Genomic DNA, 22,996 nt, shown 5'->3' on the forward strand with positions numbered 1-22,996 from the left:
ATTTGGAAAACTTTCGAAATGCAGAAAATTTACCGGATTTCATTTTTTTTTATGTTTTCATAAAATGTTCGCGCTTCCATATTTGTTCGGGATTTTCCAAAATTGTTCTCCATTTCTAAATTTGTTCTCAAGATTCAAAACATGTTCGTGCTTTAAAAAATTGTTTGTGCTTACAAATTTGTTCGGGATTTTTCTAAATTGTTCTCCGTTTCAAAATTAGTTCTCAAGATTCAAAAATGTCCGTGCTTTTAAAAAATTGTTCACGCTTCCAAATTTGTTCTCCGTTTCAAAATTTGTTCTCAAGATTCAAAAAATGTTCGTGCTTCCAAATTTGTTCTCTGTTTCAAAATTTGTTCTCAAGATTCAAAAAATGTTCTTGCTTTAAAAAATTGTTCACAAATTCCAAAAAATGTTTGGGGAATTCAAAATATGTTCATGTTTTCAAAAATGTTCGCGGTTACAATATTTTATTTGCAATTTAAACAAAGGTCATGTTTCAAATTTGTTCGCATTTAAAAAAAATGTTATGTTTAAACGTTTTTGTTCTGAACATAAAAAATGTTCCTGCTTTCCATTTTTGTTCAAAAATTTAAAAATGTTCGTGGTCTTAGAAAATATTCCGAAAATTCAAAAAAAATTGTGTTTTTCATAATTTGTTCGTAATTTTTTAAAAATTGTTCGCATTTTAGGAATTACAAAGTTTGTTCATGTTTCTTTTTTAAATCGAAATTACAAAAAATATTTACTGCATCAAAAAAATTGTTGGAACATATAAAAATTGTGATATTTAGGAATTTCCCAAAAAAGGAAATAAAAAAATCACTTATGCCAAAACTATTTGTAATATAAAAAACTAATTGCGGCATTTCAAAACTGGTGTCGTTCTCGTTTGTTTCACATCTACTTTTTGCGTCGCGTGACAGGAAAACAACGAACGGGCACGTTAGTGGGCCGGCCCAGTTGCGCGTTGCCCTGTGCGTCGACTTTCTGCATGACGCAAAATGCGTCGTATAGGGACTCTCTTCGGGGACTGCGGCTGGATAACGCAGGGACCAGGCGAGAGTTTGAGCACATTAGACTGGGCCCTGCAGCAGCCCAGGTCAGGGCGGGCCGAGCGGGCCCTACCATCCGCTTTACTGAGCGATTAATCCAATCCGATATGCAGTGGAAGACGGACATATTCCCTGCCTCAAGCTTTTGATATCCGAATCATACCACAGCTCGGCAGGAGACACCTATATATATTGGCTTTTCTAGCTTCTTGGTGGAATTTGCTCCCTGCCCGCTCCCTGTCCTGGATTCGAGAACTAAACTAGACAAGTCTAGCCATGGATTATGTGGATCAAGATCGTCTCCTAGATGAGGCTATGATTGAAACGAGAAGAAGGTGGGGGTGGAGCGAGGAACAAATTGACGAGTTTCAGAGGGAAAGGACAAGAGATCGAGAAGAATTGCGCCAGGAACTGGCTGCAGAATTGCGTGAGAGGGAAATCATGGAATATGAAAGAAGACATATGGACCGGGCCTCCGGGCGAGCCATGTTGGATCTGCGTATTTCGGCAGTTGGCGAGACAAGGGAACGAGACTGCGCGGTGTGCTATGAGGAATTCCGGGAAGGCGGAAAGAAGCTGAGGACGATGTTGTGCGGCCACTCCTTCCATCAGCGCTGCATCTTCGACCGGCTTCGCTTTAACCGCCGCTGCCTAGTGTGCCGCTTTGCGATGACCTCCGTCGAGGAGCAACGTGCCATTGACCGGGCACAAGCCGAGGCGGCGGCGCCATCCGGTGATGGGCCGGAGGCAGCCAAGCGGCGGAGACTCGACCTGGCTGCGCCCAGTGAATTAGACTCCACACTTGTCACTTGTGATCTGAAGGCGATGGCACTCGGTCAAGGACTTTCTGACGCTTCTGACCTGAACTTGCCTTCTGTGCATTTGCCTACTGATGATTGCATAAATGGTACTCCAAGCAGCATGGTGCTTCCCTTCTGACCGTTACATTTGGTTAGAGCATCTCCAACAAATTAATAGTGTTACCTCTAAGTTGTACTAAGTGTGCGTCAATTAATATGGATATGAAGGAATATTAAAAAAAGAAGTTGATGTTTCTTTTTTGAAACTTAAAAGGGCGTTGATGTCTGTATGTACTATCTAGTCATTTTTCGTTTCATCTCCTTCCGCATCCCACTCTAAAAAACAAAGATAATCTTCAGTAAAAAAATCGCAAACAAAAACCCACCATCCCGCGCGCCTTAATCCTCCACCTTTCCCGCCTTACCGGTCGAAGCGCCCAAGCGCCGCCGCCTCTACCCCGTAGCCGCTTCCTTCTCCCTCTCTGGCACAGTCATGCTCGCTTTCACCTCTGTAGCCTTCGCCGCCAACCTTCCACATCCCTTGTTCTTGTTTGTCCCACTCTTCCCAGTATACCCACCCATGGGTAGGGCCGCAATCGTAGGATGCCCCTATCATCTCCGCGTCGCGTCGTACCGCATACACTAGGTATCGAGGACTCCAAGAACTCAGTTGGATCCTCCACCGTCCAGTTCGGCGTCTCAGAGCCCGTAGCGTCGGTTCTCGCCTCCGTTGCAGCGGGTGTCTCTACCCCGTCACTGTGCAGGTAGTGTGGATCTTGTTGATGTCATCATCTGGTGCTCATAGTCTTGAACTCCACCACATGCCGCTACACCGGCGACACCGAGTCCATCAAGAAGAACCTCCTTGCTAACGGTGTCCACGACATGTACCACGACTGCAGCCTATCCATCATCGCATATGTTGTCCAAGCGCACTATGGTGGGCGTCCTACGACATGGCGCATCACAGGCCGCATATGTTCCGAGAGCTCCTGCCCTTATGGTCATGCCGAAGCATGCCGGTGCGGCCGTGATCGTGACTATAACCTTGGACACTATCAAGACACACCTCCAGTTCATGGAAACTGATGGGACTGTGGCGCAGCTCACTGCTACACGCGCGGACAACACTGGCCCTCATCACTAACACGCCACTGTCCAGGCATCACTAATGAGCATTATCACCAACTGGTCGCCTCGGGCGCGTCAGTTATTAGCTCTTTGGGGCTCGGCAACATGCTTATCACAAACCGGTCTAAAAATGACCGCTCTATGATATTGTGTTCCTGAGGAAAAAATTGGCCAATATTTGTCATTGACCGGCTACATTATTTGACCCATCTGAGTTCATCTATTAAATCCGACCCTTCGTGTTTCCCGCCGTGAGTGTTGTTGTGTACTTGGGTTGTTATATCCATCCCATACTACCCATCTCCAGTGCAAACCCTCCTTGCCGTCGCCAGTGGCAGAGGACAAAAATAAATTAAGTTGGGGCGTACTATAAAACACAAAAATGTTTGAAGCAAAATCAAACTTTTTCTATACATGTTAACAATGAAAATAATTACTTCTATGTGATGTAAATGGCAAGAACCAAATATAATGGAAGTGCAAACATATTTACATAGAAACAACCTTTTTTTTCAAACAGTCACCTGGGGGACTAAAAGGCACCAGAGTTTACAAGTTGCGAGATGACATGAACTCACACCATAGACCGACGTGGCCTTTTAACGTCTCAGACTTGAGATGGTGTGACCAAATAATTAAATCATCAATGATAGAGGCTATAGAACTATTTGCATCAATCTTTAAATCTTGGAAGACTTCTTGTTCCTTGCATCCTAAATATTCAACAAAATAAGAAGCAACATGAAGGGGCGGACAGAGCTGGGCAGGACCTGCGGCATGGGAGTGGAGAAGAGATCCGCGGAGGGTTGGAACACGGGCATAGACCTGTTGTCTGTCAAATCCTGCGAGCAGCCGGGCATGAGAAAAATAGGTGGTCTTGGTCCTGCATTGCCTGATTGCATCTTGGGCAAACGTCTGAATCCAGAATGGTCTTCTTGTGCAGGTTATTCCTTGTGTTCAAATGATCAAGGTAGAAAAGCCAGCCAAAGATCATAGCTTGTTTTGAAATCTTGATTCCCAGATTTCAGCAACTAGAGGGTCTGTGAGCTAGTCAGAAAGAGTGTGTAAGCTCCATGAGTGGAGAAGGCATCCCCATTAAGCAACCGCCGAGTGTCTGGGACTTGGGAGGGAGCAACATCCTGCAAAAAAGAGTTTAGAGAGACAAGCTCTGTGACCGTAGTAGACGTTAGTCGATTACAAAGAGCAAGTTCGATTCCATCCTGCAAAATAATGGTTGTCGGTGTCAAAACCGGCGGATCTCGGGTAGGGGGTCCCGAACTGTGCGTCTAGGATCGATGGTAACAGGAGACAGGGGACACGATGTTTACCCAGGTCCGGGCCCTCTCTATGGAGGTAATACCCTACTTCCTGCTTGATTGATCTTGATGAATATGAGTATTACAAGAGTTGATCTACCACGAGATCGTAATGGCTAAACCCTAGAAGTCTAGCCTGTATGACTATGGTCATGAATGTGTCATATCCGGACTACACCCTCCGGTTTATATAGACACCGGGGGGATCTAGGGTTACAGAGAGTCGGTTACATAAGAAGGAATCTTCATAATCGGTCGCCTAGCTTGCCTTCCACGCCAAGGAGAGTCCAATCCGGACACGGGTATAGTCTTCAGTCTTCATGTCTTCTCAGCCCATCGGTCCGGCCCAATGGATAATAGGTCAGACGCCCGAGGACCCCTTAGTCCAGGACTCCCTCAGTAGCCCCTGAACCTGGCTTCAATGACGAGGAGTCCGGCGTGCAGATTGTCTTCGGCATTGCAAGGCGGGTTCCCCTTTCCGAACTCCAAGATAGTCTTTAGATGTAATGATTGTATCCGGACCTGTATACACAACTGCAGAGGATATAATATTTCACGAGCTCAATCCACTGATAATTTTTGGTAATATGACATCCCGCCTGCTTAGCCATTATTTTCGAGCCGTTAGCGGGCCCACCGTCCCACGTCTCGAGATGTGGTTTTATGGGTATGTCTTATCCAAGCGGAGATCGTGTCTCCCCTTCTTTAGGGGATCTTTGCCAACCCAGACGTGGGTAATCCAACCGTCGCTTGGGTACAACTCCTAGGGAATAGGCAAGTTTCGAGGCCCAGGAGGAGACGTTTGAAATTTGCAGCCCTTATATAGGGGTATAGACCCGTCTTTTTCTTTCACGCTGGCTTCTCCCACGACCCGTGCTACCCCGAGTTCCAACACCCGGGTCTCGGTTGCCTCAAGCCCCAATCATGTCCGGATCCGGCCGTCAAGGACGGTGGGTAGCTTCTTCTGTCACAGAGGGAGATATCGCCAAGCTTCGGTCGGCGAGCTACCTGACCGCAGAAATCCATCATCGGCTTCCTACCGAGGGGCAGGTCATTCCCACCCCCAGATCCGGCAAGAGGGTCGTGTTCGTATCCCACTTTCTTCATGGTTTAGGGCTTGCACTTAACCCCTTCGTCCGAGGGCTCATGTTCTATTACGGGCTAGATTTTCATGATCTGGCCCCGGACTCTATTCTTCTTATCTCGACGTTTATCGTCACGTGCGAAGCTTTTCTCCGAACTCCTCCGTACTTTGGTTTGTGGCTCAAGACTTTTGATGTGAAGCCGCAAGCGATAGAAGGGGAGCAAGCTGAGTGCGGTGGCGCTACTGTGAGCAAGCTTGCTAGCGCTGTTTGGCTGAAAGGATCCTTCTCCGGATCTTCCGATTTATGGCAGTAGGGGTGGTTCTATATCACCAAGCCCCGTGGCTCCAAGTGGGCAGCTACGCCTGCCTTCCGATCCAGCCCACCAATTCAGCTTGCTTCGTGGATTAACAAGGGGCTGGATTGGGGATCAACGAATGATGTGTGAACTATGCAAAGTCGCATCCGAAGCCTCGTTGAGAGGGACATCGACATAGCCAACGTCGTTCAAGTAATGCTAGTTCGTCGGACCCTGCCGTGCCAGCGACGGCCTCTCCGCCTGTGGGAGTTCAATCCGGAAGGGCCGTGGACTCTTCAGCACTTCTTCGGCACAATGCACGAAGGAATGTGGAGGTTATTTCGGGAAACGAAGGCAATGGCCGGACACCACCGAAGATGTCGGCCTAGACTGTAACCATCCGGATACCCCGGTAAGTACCCGTTTACCGAATACCTTATAGTCAGATGCCCAGTGGCAAGATACCAATAGTATCATCCTTTTTTCAGGGCTAGATAAAGAAGGTAGAACGGATTAGGTGTCCGGATCCCCTTCCCGAAGACTCGGCTACTCATGTGTTAACAAGGATGCTGGTCTCGGCGCCATACCGGGCATTAGCGGGGGAGGGTGAGAAGACCCAAGATGACCTTGGTTCCGGAGGTAAGTCGGACACTGGGTCCGAGAAATCGACCTTTCCTCGCCCGAAGACGGAGGCGGAAAAGGACCCAGTATCCCTTCTCCAAGCAGGAGGAAAAGGGCCGCCTCCGAAGATTGGGAGGGGCGGTCTTCCAAGAAGAGCAAGGTGCCACCATCGAGCGGCTTGGGTTTGGAAGCCGACGCCGTTAAACAGCTCCAACAAGGGAATAAGCCCTCTGCCAAACCGTAAGTGAATCCGGAGTATTTTGATAGCGTCCCGCTCCGTTGCTGTTACCGTAACGCGTTCATGCATTTTTACAAGTCGGGCTAGAGTTTTTCTGGGCAATCCTCTTCTTCGGGAAGTCTCCTCCCCGAGATGATGGAGAGCGAAACGCCTCCTCCAACCTCTTCGCCCAATAAGGCGGATGACTCCGAAGTGTCATCGCGGAGGGTCCCTTTAGACCAGGGAAAAAAAGAGGCAGTACCCGAAGGTGGACCTCTGACCATCCGGGAGTCCGGGGCCGATGATAACAAAGGCCCCGGATTGTCTGGTTCACAGCTGACAGTGATTTTGGAGATGGGTGAATAGATTCCTTCAAAGGATGATTGTGCTTTTGGAGCAGTTTCTGGGGACCTGGAGACTCCGGGTATATTCTGGGACATGTTGCGGAAAGCATCTGTCTCGGGGGAGCAGCGTACCTTGATGGGTACAGTGATTGAGAAGGTTTTGTCTGCGAAAAGCAGATTAAATGAAGCCTTCGCAAGCCTACTGAAAGGCTTCGAGGTTTGTGACATAATGTTTTCAGCTATGTTTCATTTGTGAAGATGCGCCAGTGTATAGGTAGTAGCCCCTGAGACTCGGGTTGAGGACTAACCTGATAAACTTTGAACACAGGCTGCTTCCCCCTTGGCCACTTCCCGGACTATGGAAATTGCCAAGCTGCAGCGGAAGATTGATGCGGCAGGGGATGATCTTGCATTAATCAATATGCGTCTTGACGAGTCGCAAGGTATGTATTCGGTGCAATCCGTATATATTTTTATGGTATAAGCATGACGCTAAAATATATATGCTGGAGTATGTGTGGCTGTAGATGGTGCTGCCGCCGTTGAAGTTCTTCGAGCGGAGCTGGCCCAGGCCAAGGAGCGGGCCCGGCGTAGCAATGCTGCTGCCGAAAAGGCATCGGCCGAGCTGAAAGCGGCACAAGCAGCACGGTGCCAGGACGAGGAGAAGATATCCATGGTGGCACTTGAACTGCAAAATGCCACTGGCCACTGTGAACTTCTGGAGAAGGAGAATAAAGCCTTAACGGCTGAACTGGACAAGGCCTCACGAGAGGCGAGGGAAGCGCGATTGGAATCCAGAGCAGTCCGTGAGGAGGTTCGGCAGGCTAGGGAGATTGCGGCTGGAAAGCCATTTCTGCTGCAGACTAAGTTCGGTGACCCAAACTATGCGCAGCTTAACCAAGTGTGGAGTTCTCCGGACGAGTTCTTGGACTTGCCGAAGAGTTCTGCCGATGCGGCGCGATATTACCAAGCGCGAGATGGGTATGCAACGGAGAAGCTTTTTTGGTCGCAGTTTGGCGCGTCAAAGCACCCTCTGTTGCTTAATGAACAGCTGTCCCAATGGGCCGAACTTCATAGGATATCCGGCGCTGCCATGAAGGATGTCATAATCCGGTTGTGGCCAACCGAGCCTGTTCCGAATAGCTATTTCGGTTTGGTGCAGAGGCTTGTTGACACGGTGCCGCGTATCGACACTGTGAAGCGGTCAACGTGCATTGAGGGTGCATGGATGGCTTTTGCCCGAGTCAAGACGTTCTAGGGGAAAATGAAGGCCATCGGTGTTGCGACGAAGAGTCCACCCAAAGGCAAGGACCGTCCGGAACCGGAGCATTATTTTGAAGACGTCCTAGAGGCCGCCCGCTTAATAGAGGGTCAGGGCTCGAAAGACATAATGTTCGAGTGAGATGTATGGGAATTGTAAAAGACAATTTTATAGTTAATCTATTTTTATGTTTTGCTCAAAAGCTTCAATTCCTCATGTGCGGCCGTTTTAGTATAATCTGAAACTTTTCCAATCGTCGGCTTCAGCCCCCTCGTAGGAAGTACGAGGGTGTTCGGGAAAGCATTTAATCACTCTTTATCCAACGTCTTGGTCCATGAAGGAGGTGATAATGCGGCGAACCAGGCCATCGGACTATAGGGCGTTAACACTTTCACTTAGCCATAGGAGTTTTATGGCGGGACTACGACATAGCCCCTGGTGTGTATGCGGCGTATGGTGCCTTACATATTTGATCTGAAAAAGATCCTTCGTGCGACACGGAGAATCGCTAAAGATTCCAAGAAGTCGTCAAGTGGTTGACCAGCTCACGCCGCATCATGACAGTCAGTTTTTGGCTTTCTCTACCGAGGTGCTCGTCCGGTTTAGACCAGGGCACAATCGCAGTAGTTCTCCCTTTACTACCCTAGCCGATAGAGCGGAACGTAGGGTAGTAAGCACAGGAGCTGGGCAACCCAACTATTGACCCAAGACAATGATTCGGAGCTGATGCATATAAGGCCAAACTTGCGACGCCGAAGTACGCTGTAGAGTTGTTCAGGCTTTTGCTGGCAACTCATTTGTTCCCATACCGAGCCCCTGGCAGTTTATGCCAAGGTATATCTGTGAAACAACCATGTGAGCCGTACTCAGTGGCAAGACAACACGGATGATTAGTTCAGATACTATTTACTTGGAACTGGGCAATATGCCAATGATTACTTATGATATATATAAAAGCCATCCTCCCGGCTATTTGACATGCTCGGGGTCGTAGGAGGAGGAACAGGCATAGTACAGGCTCAAAAAAATAGAGAGTGCGGTCTACGAAAGTTATTTTGGGACCTCCTGTCACACGTCTGCGCCGCCAGTCCTCGGTGGGGGGAATCCTTTGTTGGAAATATGCCCTAGAGGCAATAATAAAATGGTTATTATTATATTTCCTTGTTCATGATAATTGTCTATTGTTCATGCTATAATTATATTAACCGGAGACTGTAATACATGTGTGAATACGTAGACCACAATATGTCCCTAGTAAGCCTCTAGTTGACTAGCTCGTTGATCAATAGATGGTTACGGTTTCCTGACCATGGACATTGGATGTCGTTGATAACGGGATCACATCATTAGGAGAATGATGTGATGGACAAGACCCAATCCTAAGCATAGCACAAGATCGTGTAGTTCGTCTGCTAAAGCTTTTCTAATGTCAAGTATCATTTCCTTAGACCATGAGATTGTGCAACTCCCGGATACCGTAGGAATGCTTTGGGTGTGCCAAACGTCACAACATAACTGGGTGGCTATAAAGGCACACTACGGGTATCTCCGAAAGTGTCTGTTGGGTTGGCACGAATCGAGACTGGGATTTGTCACTCCGTGTGACGAAGAGGTATCTCTGGGCCCACTCGGTAGGACATCATCATAATGAGCTCAATGTGACCAAAGAGTTGATCACGGGATGATGTGTTGCGGAACGAGTAAAAGTGACTTGCCGGTAACGAGATTTAACGAGGTATTGGGATACCGACGATCGAATCTCGGGCAAGTAACGTACCGATTGACAAAGGGAATTGTATACATGATTGATTGAATCCCCGACATCGTGGTTCATCCGATGAGATCATCGTGGAACATGTGGGAGACAACATGGGTATCTAGATCCCGCTGTTGGTTATTGTCCAGAGAGCTGTCTCGATCATGTCTGCATGATTCCCAAACCCGTAGGGTCTACACACTTAAGGTTCGGTGACGCTAGAGTTGTTATGGGAATTAGCGTGCAGTTACCGAATGTTGTTCGGAGTCCCGGATGAGATTCCGGACGTCACGAGGAGTTCCGGAATGGTCCGGAGGTAAACATTTATATATGGGAAGTCCTATTTTGGCCACCAGAAAATGTTTGGTATTTTTTGGTATTGTACCAGGAAGGTTCTAGAAGGTTCCGGAGTGGGGCCCACCTGCATGGGGGGACCCACATGAACGTGGGTAGTGGGGGCAAGGCCCCACACCCCTGGTCAAGGCGCACCAAGATCCCCCCTTAGAAGGAATAAGATCATATCCCGAAGGGATAAGATCAAGATCCCTAAAAAAGGGGATAACAATCGGCGGGGAAGGGAAATGATGGGATTTCTTTCCCCCACCTTTGCCAATGCCCCAATGGACTTGGAGGGCAAGAAACCAGCCCCCTCCACCCCTATATATAGTGGGGAGGCGCATGGGAGCCGCACCCCTTCCCCTGGCGTAGCCCTCTCCCTCCCCAACACCTCCTCCGCCTCCGTAGTGCTTGGCGAAGCCCTGCCGGAGAACTGCAAGCTCCACCACCACGCCGTCGTGTTGCCGAAGGTCTCCCTCAACTTCTCCTCTCACCTTGATGGATCAAGAAGGAGGAGACGTCCCCAGGCTGTACGTGTGTTGAACGCGGAGGCGCCGTTGTTCGGCGCTTAGATCGGAATCAACCGCGATCTGAATCGCTGCGAGTACGACTCCTTCATCCGCATTCTTGTAACGCTTCCGCATCGCGATCTTCAAGGGTATGAAGATGCACTCCTCTCTCTCTCGTTGATAGTCTCTCCATAGATTGATCTTGGTGATGCGTAGAAATTTTTTAATTTCTGCAACGATCCCCAACAGTGGTATCAGAGCTAGGTCTATGCGTAGTTTCTATGCACGAGTAGAACACAAGTTGTTGTGGGCGTCGATTTTGTCAATTTACTTGCCATTACTAGTTTTATCTTGATTCGACGGCATCGTGGGATGAAGCGGCCCGGACCGACCTTACACGTACGCTTACGTGAGACAGGTTTGCACCGACTGACATGCACTAGTTGCATAAGGTGGCTAGCGGGTGTCTGTCTCTCCCACTTTAGTCGGATCAGATTCGATGAAAAGGGTCCTTATGAAGGGTAAATAGAAATTGGCATATCACGTTGTGGTTTTGGCGTAGGTAAGAAACGTTCTTGCTAGAAACCTTTAGCAGCCACGTAAAAACTTGCAACAACAATTAGAGGACGTCTAACTTGTTCTTGCAGCATATGCCGTGTGATGTGATATGGCCAAAAGGATGTGATGAATGATATATGTGATGTATGAGATTGATCATGTTCTTGTAATAGGAATCACGACTTGCATGTCGATGAGTATGACAACCGGCAGGAGCCATAGGAGTTGTCTTAATTTGTTATATGACCTGCGTGTCAATGAAAACGCCATGTAATTACTTTACTTTATTGCTAACTGTTAGCCATAGTAGTAGAAGTAATAGTTGGCGAGACAACTTCATGAAGACACGATGATGGAGATCATGATGATGGAGATCATGGTGTCATGCCGGTGATGATGATGATCATGGCGCCCCGAAGATGGAGATCAAAAGGAGCAAAATGATATTGGCCATATCATGTCACTATTTGATTGCATGTGATGCTTATCATGTTTTTACATCTTATTTGCTTAGAACGACAGTAGCATAAATAAGATGATCCCTCATAAAATTTCAAGAAAGTGTTCCCCCTAACTGTGCACCGTTGCGAATGTTCGTTGTTTCGAAGCACCACGTGATGATCAGGTGTGATAGATTCTAACGTTCGCATACAACGGGTGTAAGCCAGATTTACACATGCAAAACACTTAGGTTGACTTGACGAGCCTAGCATGTACAGACATGGCCTCGGAACACAAGAGACCGAAAGGTCGAACATGAGTCGTATAGTGGATACGATCAACATGAAGATGTTCACCGATGATGACTAGTCCGTATCACGTGATGATCGGACACGGCCTAGTTGACTCGGATCATGTATCACTTAGATGACTAGAGGGATGTCTATCTGAGTGGGAGTTCATTAAATAATTTGATTAGATGAACTTAATTATCATGAACATAGTCAAAAGGTGTTTGCAAATTATGTCGTAGCTCACGCTTTGGTTCTACTGTTTTAGATTTGTTCCTAGAGAAAATTTAGTTGAGAGTTGACAGTAGCAATTATGCGGACTGGGTCCGTAAACTGAGGATTATCCTCATTGCTGCGCAAAAGGATTATGTCCTTAATGCACCGCTCAGTGTGCTGAACCTCGAACGTCGGTTGTGGATGTTGCGAACATCTGACATACACGTTTTGATGACTACATGATAGTTCAGTGCGTAATGCTAAATGGTTTAGAATTGAGGCACCAAAGACGTTTTTGAAACATCGCAGAACATATGAGATGTTCCAAGGACTGAAATTGGGATTTCAGGCTAGTGCCCACGTCAAGAGGTATGAGACCTCTGACAAGTTTCTTAAGCCTGCAAACTAAGGAGAAAAGCTCAATCGTTGAGCATGTGCTCAGATTGTATGAGTACTACAATCGCTTGAATCAAGTGGGAGTTAATCTTCCAGATGAGATAGTGATGGTTCTCCAAAGTCACTACCACCAAGCTGCTAGAGCTTCGTGATGAACTATAACATACCAGGGATAGATATGATGATCCTTGAGCTATTTGCGACACCGCAGAAGTAGAAATCAAATAGGAGCATCAATTGTTGATGGTTAGTAAAACCAATAGTTTCAAGAAGGGCAAGGGAAAGAAAGGGATACTTCATGAAACGGCAAATCAGTTGCTGCTCTAGTCAAGAAACCCAAGGTTGAACCCAAACCCGAGACTAAGTGCTTCTGAAATAAGGGGAACGGTCACTGAAGCAGAACTACCCTAGATACTTGGTAGATGAGAAGGCTGGCAAGGCCGAAAGAAGTATATTGGATATACATTATAATGTGTACTTTACTAGTACTCCTAGTAGCACCAGGGTATTAAAATACCGGTTCGGTTGCTAAGTGTTAGTAACTCGAAATAAAAAGCTACAGAATAAACGGAGACTAGCTGAAGGTGAGATGACGATATGTGTTGGAAGTGTTTCCAAGGTTGATGTGATCAAGCATCACATGCTCCCTCTACCATCGAGATTGGTGTTAAACCTAAATAATTGTTATTTGGTGTTTGCGTTGAGCATAGACATGATTGGATTATGTTTATCGCAATACAGTTATTCATTAAAGGAGAATAATGGTTACTCTGTTTATCTAAATAATACCTTCAATGGTCTTGCACCTAAAATGAATGGTTTATTGAATCTCGATCGTAGTGATACACATGTTCATGCCAAAAGATATAAGATAGTAATGATAGTACACATACTTGTGGCACTGCCATTTGATTCATATTGGTATAAAATGCATGAAGAAGCTCCATGTTGATGGATCTTTGGACTCACACATTTTTTTAAGTTTGAGACATGCGAACCATGTCTATTGGTTTATACGCATGAAGAAACTCCATGCAGATGGATCGTTTGGACTCACTTGATTTTGAATCACTTGAGACATGCAAATCATACCACATGGGCAAGATGACTGAAAGGCCTCGTTTTCAGTGAGATGAAACAAGAGAGCAACTTGTCGGAAGTAATACATTTGATGTGTGCAATCCAATGAGTGCTGAGGCACGCAGTGAATATCGTTATGCTCTTACTTCACAGATGATTTGAGTAGATTCTAAGTATATTTACTTGATGAAACACCAGTCTGAATTATTGAAAGGTTCAAGTAATTTCAGAGTGAAGTTGAAGATCGTCGTGACAAGAAGATAAAATGTCTATGATATGATCATAGAGATGAATATCTGAGTTACGTGTTTGGTACACAATTAAGACATTGTGGAAATTGTTTCACAACTAATGCCGCCTGGAACACCATAGTGTGATGGTGTGTCCGAACATCATAGCTGCACCCTATTGGATGTGGTGCAAACCATGATGTCTCTTATCGAATTACCACTATCGTTTATGGGTTAGGCATTAGAGACAACCGCATTCACTTTAAATAGGGCACCACGTAATTCCGTTGAGATGACACTGTATGAACTATGGTTTAGAAAAACCTAAGCTGTCATTTCTTAAAAGTTTGGGGCTGCAACGCTTATGTGAAAAGGGTTTAGCCTGATAAGCTCGAACCCAAAGCGGATAAATGCATCTTCATAGGACACCCAAAACAGTTTGGTATACCTCCTATTTCGGATCCGGAAGCAAAAGTGATTGTTTCTAGAAACAGGTCCTTTCTCGAGGAAAAGTTTCTCTCGAAAGAATTGGGTGGGAGGATGGTGGAGACTTGATGAGGTTATTGAACCGTCACTTCAACCAGTGTGTAGCAGGGCACAGGAAGTTGTTCCTGTAGCGCCTACACCAATTGAAGTGGAAGCTGATGATAGTGATCATGAAACTTCGGATCAAGTCACTACCAAACCTCGTAGGTCGACAAGGATGCATACTATTTCAGAGTGGTACGTAATCCTGTCTTGGAGGTCATGTTGCTAGACAACAATGAACCTACGAGATATGGAGAAACGACGGTGGGCCCGGATTCCGACAAATGGCTCGAGGCCATAAAATCCGAGAGGATCCATGTGTGAAAACAAAGTATAGACTTTGGAAGAACTACTTGATGGTCGTAAGGCTATTGGGTACAGATGGATTTTAAAAGGAAGACAGACAATGATGGTAAGTATCACCATTAAGAAAGCTTGACTTGTCGTTAAGATGTTTTCCGACAAGTTCAAGGAGTTGACTGCGGTGAGACTTTCTCACTCATAGCAATGCTAAGAGTCTGTTGGAATTGTATTAGCAGTTACTGCATTATTTATGAAATCTTGCAGATAGGATGTCAAAACATTGTTTCCTCGACAATTTTCTTGAGGAAAGGTTGTATGTGATACAACCAGAAGGTTTTTGTCAATCCTAAAAGATGCTAACAAGTATGCAAAGCTCCAGCAATCCTTCTAAGGACTGGAGTAAGCATCTCGGAGTTGGAATATACACTTTGATGAGATGGTCAAAGATTTTGGGTTTATACAAAGTTTATGAGAAACTTGTATTTCCAAAGAAGTGAGTGGGAGCACTATAGAATTTCTAATGAGTATATGTTGTTGACATATTGTTGATCAGAAATGATGTAGAATTTCTGGAAAGCATATAGGGTTATTTGAAAAGTGTTTTTCAATGGAAAAACTAGATTAAGCTACTTGAACATTGAGCATCAAGATCTATAAGGATAGATAAAAAAACCGCTTAATAGTACTTTCAAATGAATACATACCGTGACAAGATTTTGAAGGAGTTCAAATAAGATCAGCAAAGAAGGAGTTCTTGGCTGTGTTATAAGGTGTGAGCATTGAGTGAGACTCAAGATCTAACCACGGCAGAAGAGAGAGAAAGGACGAAGGTCGTCCCCTATGCTTTAGACGTAGGCTCTATAGTATGCTATGCTGTGTACCGCACCTGAAGTGTACCTTGCCATGAGTCAATCAAGGGGTACAAAAGTGATCTAGGAATGGATCACATGACAGCGGTCAAACTTATCCTTAGTAACTAGTGGACTAAGGAATTTTCTCGATTATGGAGGTGGTAAAAGAGTTCGTCGTAAAGGGTTACGTCGATGCAAACTTTGACACTAATCCGGATGACTCTGAGTAGTAAACCGGATTCGTATAGTAGAGCAGTTATTTGGAATAGCTCCAAGTAGCGCATGGTAGCTGCATCTACAAGATGACAAAGATATTTGTAAAGCACACACGGATCTGAAAGGTTCAGACCCGTTGACTAATAACCTCTCTCACAAGCGAGTTATGATCAAACCCCATGGGTGTTGGATTCACTACAATCACATAGTGATGTGAACTAGATTATTGACTCTAGTGCAAGTGGGATACTGTTGGAAATATGCCCTAGAGGCAATAATAAAATGGTTATTATTATATTTCCTTGTTCATGATAATTGTCTATTGTTCATGCTATAATTGTATTAACCGGAGACTGTAATACATGTGTGAATATGTAGACCACAATATGTCCCTAGTAAGCCTCTAGTTGACTAGCTCGTTGATCAATAGATGGTCACGGTTTCCTGACCATGGACATTGGATGTCGTTGATAACGGGATCACATCATTAGGAGAATGATGTGATGGACAAGACCCAATCCTAAGCATAGCAAAGATCATGTAGTTCGTCTGCTAAAGCTTTTCTAGTGTCAAGTATCATTTCCTTAGACCATGAGACTGTGCAACTCCCAGATACCGTAGGAATGCTTTGGGTGTGCCAAACGTCACAACGTAACTGGGTGGCTATAAAGGCACACTATGGGTATCTCCGAAAGTGTCTGTTGGGTTGGCACGAATCGAGACTGGGATTTGTCACTCCATGTGACGGAGAGGTATCTCTGGGCCCACTCGGTAGGACATCATCATAATGAGCTCAATGTGACCAAAGAGTTGATCACGTGATGATGTGTTATGGAACGAGTAAAAGTGACTTGCCGGTAACGAGATTGAACGAGGTATTGGGATACCGACGATCGAATCTCGGGCAAGTAACGTACCGATTGACAAAGGGAATTGTATACAGGATTGATTGAATCCCCGACATCGTGGTTCATCTGATGAGATCATCGTGGAACATGTGGGAGCCAACATGGGTATCCAGATCCCGCTGTTGGTTATTGGCCAGAGAGCTGTCTCGGTCATGTCTGCATGATTCCCGAACCCGTAGGGTCTACACACTTAAGGTTCGGTGACGCTAGAGTTGTTATGGGAATTAGTGTGCAGTTACCGAATGTTGTTCGGAGTCCTGGATGAGATCCCGGACGTCACGAGGAGTTCCGGAATGGTCCAGAGGTAAAGATTTATATATGGGAAGTCCTATTTTGGCCATCGAAAAATGTTTGGGATTTTTCGGTATTGTACCGGGAAGGTTCTAGAAGGTTCCAGAGTGGGGCCCGCCTGCATGGGGGACCCACATGAACGTGGGTTGTGGGGTCAAGGCCCCACACCCCTGGTCAAGGCGCACCAAGATCCTCCCTTAGAAGGAATAAGATCATATCCCGAAGGGATAAGATCAAGATCCCTAAAAAAGGGGGATAACAATCGGTGGGGAAGGGAAATGATGGGATTTCTTTCCCCCACCTTTGCCAATGCCCCAATGGACTTGGAGGGCAAGAAAACACCCCCCTCCACCCCTATATATAGTGGGGAGGCGCATGGGAGCCGCACCCCTTCCCCTGGCGCAACCCTCTCCCTCCCCAACACCTCCTCCGTAGTAGTAGTGCTTGGCGAAGCCCCGCCGGAGAATTGCAAGCTCCACCACCACGCCGTCGTGCTGCTGGAGCTCTCCCTCAACTTCTCCTCTCCCCTTGCTTGATCAAGAAGGAGGAGACGTCCCCGGGCTGTACGTGTGTTGAACGCGGTGGCGCCGTTGTTCGGCGCTTAGATTGGAATCAACCGCGATCTGAATCGCTGCGAGTACGACTCCTTCATCCGCGTTCTAATAACGCTTCCGCATCTCGATCTTCAAGGGTATGAAGATGCACTCCCCTCTCTCTCGTTGATAGTCTCTCCATAGATTGATCTTGGTGATGCGTAGAATTTTTTTAATTTCTGCAACGATCCCCAACATCCTTGATGGAAATAGCCCCTTAGGTGAGTGTACGGATCCGGACTCCGAGAGAGCCAGTTTCAGATGTTTATCCTATTCGCCACCTATTTTTAAAGGATAGATAAGGAGGAAATAAAGAGAAACTAAATAATAATAATAAAAAGTTACTGGGGTGCTTGCAGGCTTGTCCGTATTGTGCTTCCGCCAATGCCCACGGTATCTTGAGTGCGTGATGATGTATGCGCGGTACAAACTTTGTAGGTGTACGGGGTGGGCGGCAGAAGCTGGGTTGCTATTTCCTCTCCGGGAGTGGTTGAACCTCGGGCGGAAATTGCTTCTGACCTCCGGTACTTCGTTGGTGAATCTCTCCGTCATCCCTGTCGCCTGGAGGCCTTCTCCCCTTGTGTTCGGCGTTGAGCTTGCCGGCTTGTTTAAAGACCCAGCAGTTTCTGTTAGTATGATTAGCTGGTTTATCGGGGTGGCCATGGCAGGGTCGGTCCAATATCCTGTTTAGGTTGGATGGTTCGTCTCGATTTGCCTTGAATGGCTTCTTCCGTTGACCGGGCTTGGGATTGCTGAATCCGGTGTTGACCGCTGTGTCGCGCGATCTTTCATCATCGTTGCGACTATTGTATTTGCTTCGTCGTGGCTTACTGTTGCCGTCTCGGATTTCGGAAGTGCCCGGGTCGCTGGCGTTGTTGCTTCTACGAGTGCGCCAGCTGTCTTCTCCCGTGCAAAAGCAGGTCATCAGAGCAGTGAGGGCTGTCATGGATTTAGGTCCTTCTTGGCCGAGGTGGCGCGCAAGCCATTCGTCCCGGACACTGCGTCTGAAAGCCGCCAGGGCTTCCGCGTCCGGACAGTCGACGATTTGGTTCTTTTTGACTAAGAACCGAGTCCAGAGCTTCCTGGCTGACTCTCCGGGCTGCTGGACAATGTGACTTAGGTCATCGGCATCCGATGGCCGGACATATGTTCCTCGGAAGTTATCGAGGAAGGCCTCTTCCAAGTCCTCCCAGCTGCCTATGAAATTTTCAGGCAGGCTGTTTAACCAGTGCCGAGCTGGCCCTTTTAGCTTTAGTGGGAGGTATTTAATGGCGTGGAGGTCGTCCCCACGGGCCATATAGATGTGGAGGATGAAATCTTCTATCCATACCGCGGGATCGGTTGTCCCGTCGTACGATTCAATATTGACGGGTTTGAATCCTTCGGGGAATTCATGATCCATTACTTCATCAGTGAAGCAAAGCGGGTGTGCGGCGCCTCTATGCTGGGCCACACTGCGACGTAACTCCGAAGGAGTCCCTTTGCGGTTTTCGGTTCGGGTGTGGCGAGGTTTGATACGTCCGAATAGGTAGCCATCGTCGCGTGTCGAGGCGTGCTTGCGTGATCCGTAGATCGGTCTTGCGTATCCTGCTCTATTGTCCAAGTCCCGCTGCAGGTCTTCTGGGCGATCGTGATCCGCGTTATTCTTGCCTTTACGGTGAGGTGGGGCAGTCTGGTGTCCGGCTTGAGTTGCCTCTTTATCCGGACAGAGTCGTCGGTGACCTGCCGCATTGTGTGACGACGGTACGGGCTCCAATGCCCTGTCGTCGGACTGGTATAGCAATCTGTGCTTTGGGTAGCTTTCGGCTAGGCCACTAAGGCCGTATTCTTCGGCGACCAGGACTTCGGTCCATCTGACGTTGAGTAGGTCTTGGTCAGCTTGAAGCTGCTGCTGCTTCTTTTTCAGGATCCTTGTAGTAGCTATTGGCCTACGCTTGAAGCGCTCTTGCTCGAGGGGCTCTTCGGGTATGATGAAGTCTTCGTCGCCAAGGCTTACCTCATCTTTGGAGAGCGGGAGGTAGTTGTCGTCCTTCGAATTGTCACTGGGCAGGGCCTGTTCATCGGGGCTGGCTTGCCCATTTTCATGTTCCTCCTGTTCGGATCTTGCTCCAACAAGGTCTTCATTGTTTTCGGCGTCGTCCGGAGTACTATTTACTCCGGTGCCAGCATCGCTGCGATGTGACTTGGAGCGGTGTTTAGGGCGCCGGTACTTAGACTGTGTCCCAGGAGGTTTATTCTCAACTGGATCTCCTTTGTCATCGTCGCGAGCTTTTTTAGGTGTATCAACCATGCACGCGTTGTACGAAGGGGTGGTCGTCCCACGTCCGGTGACTGGCGGGTCTTGACCTTGCTCCTTGTCGGCATTGTCGTCTATACCGTCAATGTCTTCGGAGCCATAACCGGGCATGTCGGTTGAGTCCTCGACAGTGGCTATGAAGTGGGTGGTGGGTGGGAAGCGAAATTCTCCATTATCAGCCTCTAGCTCGAACCGGACATAGTTCGGCCGCGAGTTCTCCGCTAGGGACATGCTTTTCAATGAATTCAGCACAACGCCGAAGGGCGAGTGTTGAAAGATATCTGCGGCGCAGAACTCGAAGATTGATAACTGATCCAACTCGGTGACCGGGGGCGTGCGTGGTTCGGAACTTATAGCCGGAGATGAGTCCGGAATTCCGTTGATGCTGATATTGCCTGGTGTTGAGTCTGTGTGCGGCTCCAACAGCGTGGACTCTCCTGCTTCGGATGGTGCTATCTGCTCCGGCTCTAAGGCCGTAGCAGTTATAGGAACCATCTCCTGAATCTGGTCCGATGACAGATTTAAGTCATGTTCGTCGGAGCGAGGGGGAGCGATCGCCGCGGTCTCGAATCCACTGAAGATCAAGTCTCCACGGATATCCACAACATAGTTCAAGCTCCCAAATCTGACCTGGTGGCTGGGGGCGTAGTTGTCGATCTGCTCCAGATGGCCAAGCGAGTTGGCCCGCAGTGCGAAGCCGCCGAATACGAAAATCTCTCCGGGGAGGAAGGTTTCTCCTTGGACAGCGTCACTATTGACGATTGAAGGGGCCATCGAACCTTTCGTCGACGGCACAGTGGAACTCTCAATGAAAGCACCAATGTCGGTGTCAAAACCGGTGGATCTCGGGTAGTTTTTACCCCTTAGTCCAGGACTCCCTCAATGGCTACCATGGCATTTTGGTTTGTGTGGTGGAAAAAAGGGCAGGAAAAACTAGAACCAAGGGTTCCGGCTTTGGCCAATGATCTAACAACAAAAGTTGAGCGACCATCACCGATGGTGCATTGGGAAATCTCTCTTCAGATCTGTAAGTGTTTAAAAATGGTCCTAGCAAGTATGGAGTTGTTCTTGCTGAGGCCAAGATGGAGGGGAGAAAGGTGAAGAACCCAATCCTTCCAATGTAAGTTTGTGGCATGTAAAAAATTATAAGCAAATTTCAGCAGCAAACACAAATTTTTTGCGCGCAAGTTTTTGACACCCAGGCCACCTTCAAATTTAGGAGTAAAAACTTTGTCCTAAGCAACTAAACATTTCCCCCCGAAGAAAACCTCCTCATTAGACTAGAAAAAAGGTGTGTTTACGTTTGTCAATGGCTTCCAGGGCTTGGCTATGGAGGGGAAAATAGAGCATGTAATAAGTGGGTAGGCTGTTGAGGCCCGAGAGGAGAACCAACTTGCCAACCCGAGAGAAAAGAAGAGCACACCAACCAGAGAGGCAGATATCGCAAAAATCGATAATGGGATGGATGTTGGGGAACGTAGTATTTCAAAAAATTTACCTACGGTCACGCAAGATCTATCTAGGAGAAGCATAGCAATGAGCGGGGAGAGTGTGTCCACGTACCCTCGTAGACCAAAAGCGGAAGCGTTTAGTAACGCGGTTGATGTAGTCGAACGTCTTCGCGATCCAACCGATCCAAGTACCGAACGCACGGCACCTCCGCGTTCAGCACACGTTCAGCTCAATGACGTCCCTCGAGCTCTTGATCCAGTTGAGGACGAGGGAGAGTTCCGTCAGCATGACGGTGTGGCGACGGTGATGATGAAGTTACCGGCGCAGGGCTTCGCCTAAGCACTACGATGATATGACCGAGGTGTGTAACTGTGGAGGGGGGGCACCGCACACGGCTAAGAGAAGGCTTGGTGTGTCTTTGGGGTGCCCCCTCCCACGTATATAAAGGGGGGAGGAGAGGTGGCCGGCCCAAGGGGGGCGCGCCATGGGGGGGAGTCCTACTTGGACTCCCAATCCAAGTAGGATTCGCCCCCCTTTCCTATTCCCACTAGGAGAAGGAGGGAAGGAGGAGGAGAGAAGGAAAGGGGGGCCGCCCCCCAACCCTAGTCCAATTTGGTTTGGGCTTTGGGGGCGCGCGCCACCACCTGGCCGCCACCTCCTCTCTCCACTAGGGCCCATGAAGGTGTTGGGGAATGCAGTAATTTCAAAATTTTCCTACGATCACGCAAGATCTATCTAGGTGATGCATAGCAACGAGCGGGAGAGTGTGTCCACATACTCTCATAGACCGAAAGCGGAAGCGTTATATCAACGCGGTTGATGTAGTCGTACGTCTTCACGATCCGACCGATCCTACAATCGAACGTACGGCACCTTCGTGTTCAGCACATGTTCAGCTCGATGACGTCCCTCGTACTCTTGATCCAGTTGAGGCCGAGGGAGAGTTCAGTCAGCACGACGGCATGGCGACGATGATGATGAAGTTACCAGTGCAGGGCTTCGCCTAAGCACTACGACGATATGACCGAGGTGTGTAATTGTGGAGGGGGGCACGACAAACGGCTAAGACAAATCCTGAGTCCCTTTGGGGTGCCCCCTGGCCACGTATATAAAGGAGGGGAGGGAAGAGGTGGCCGGCCCAAGGGGGGCGCGCCAGGTGTGGGGAATCCTACTAGGACTCCCTAGTCCAAGTAGGATTCCCCTCCTCTTTCCTATTCGGAGTAGGAGAGAAGGAAAGAGAGGGAGAGGGAGAAGGAAAGGGGGGCCGCACCCCCACCCCTTGTCCAATTCGGTTTGGGCAGGGGGGAGGCGCGCGCCAGCTCTTGGCCCTTCTCCCCTCTCTCCACTAAAGCCCAATAAGGCCTATTACTTCTCCCTGCGAATTCCCGTAACTCTCCGGTACTCCAAAAAATACCCGAATCACTCGGAACCTTTCCGATGTCCGAATATTGCCTTCCAATATATCGATCTTTACGTCTCGACAATTTCGAGACTCCTCGTCATGTCCGTGATCTCATTCGGGACTCCGAACAACCTTCGGTACATCAAATCACATAACTCATAATACAAATCGTCATCGAACGTTAAGCGTGCGGACCCTACGGGTTCGAGAACTATGTAGACA

Source organism: Triticum aestivum, chromosome 5D, assembly GCF_018294505.1.
Source record: "Triticum aestivum cultivar Chinese Spring chromosome 5D, IWGSC CS RefSeq v2.1, whole genome shotgun sequence".
NCBI classification, from domain to species: Eukaryota; Viridiplantae; Streptophyta; class Magnoliopsida; order Poales; family Poaceae; genus Triticum; species Triticum aestivum.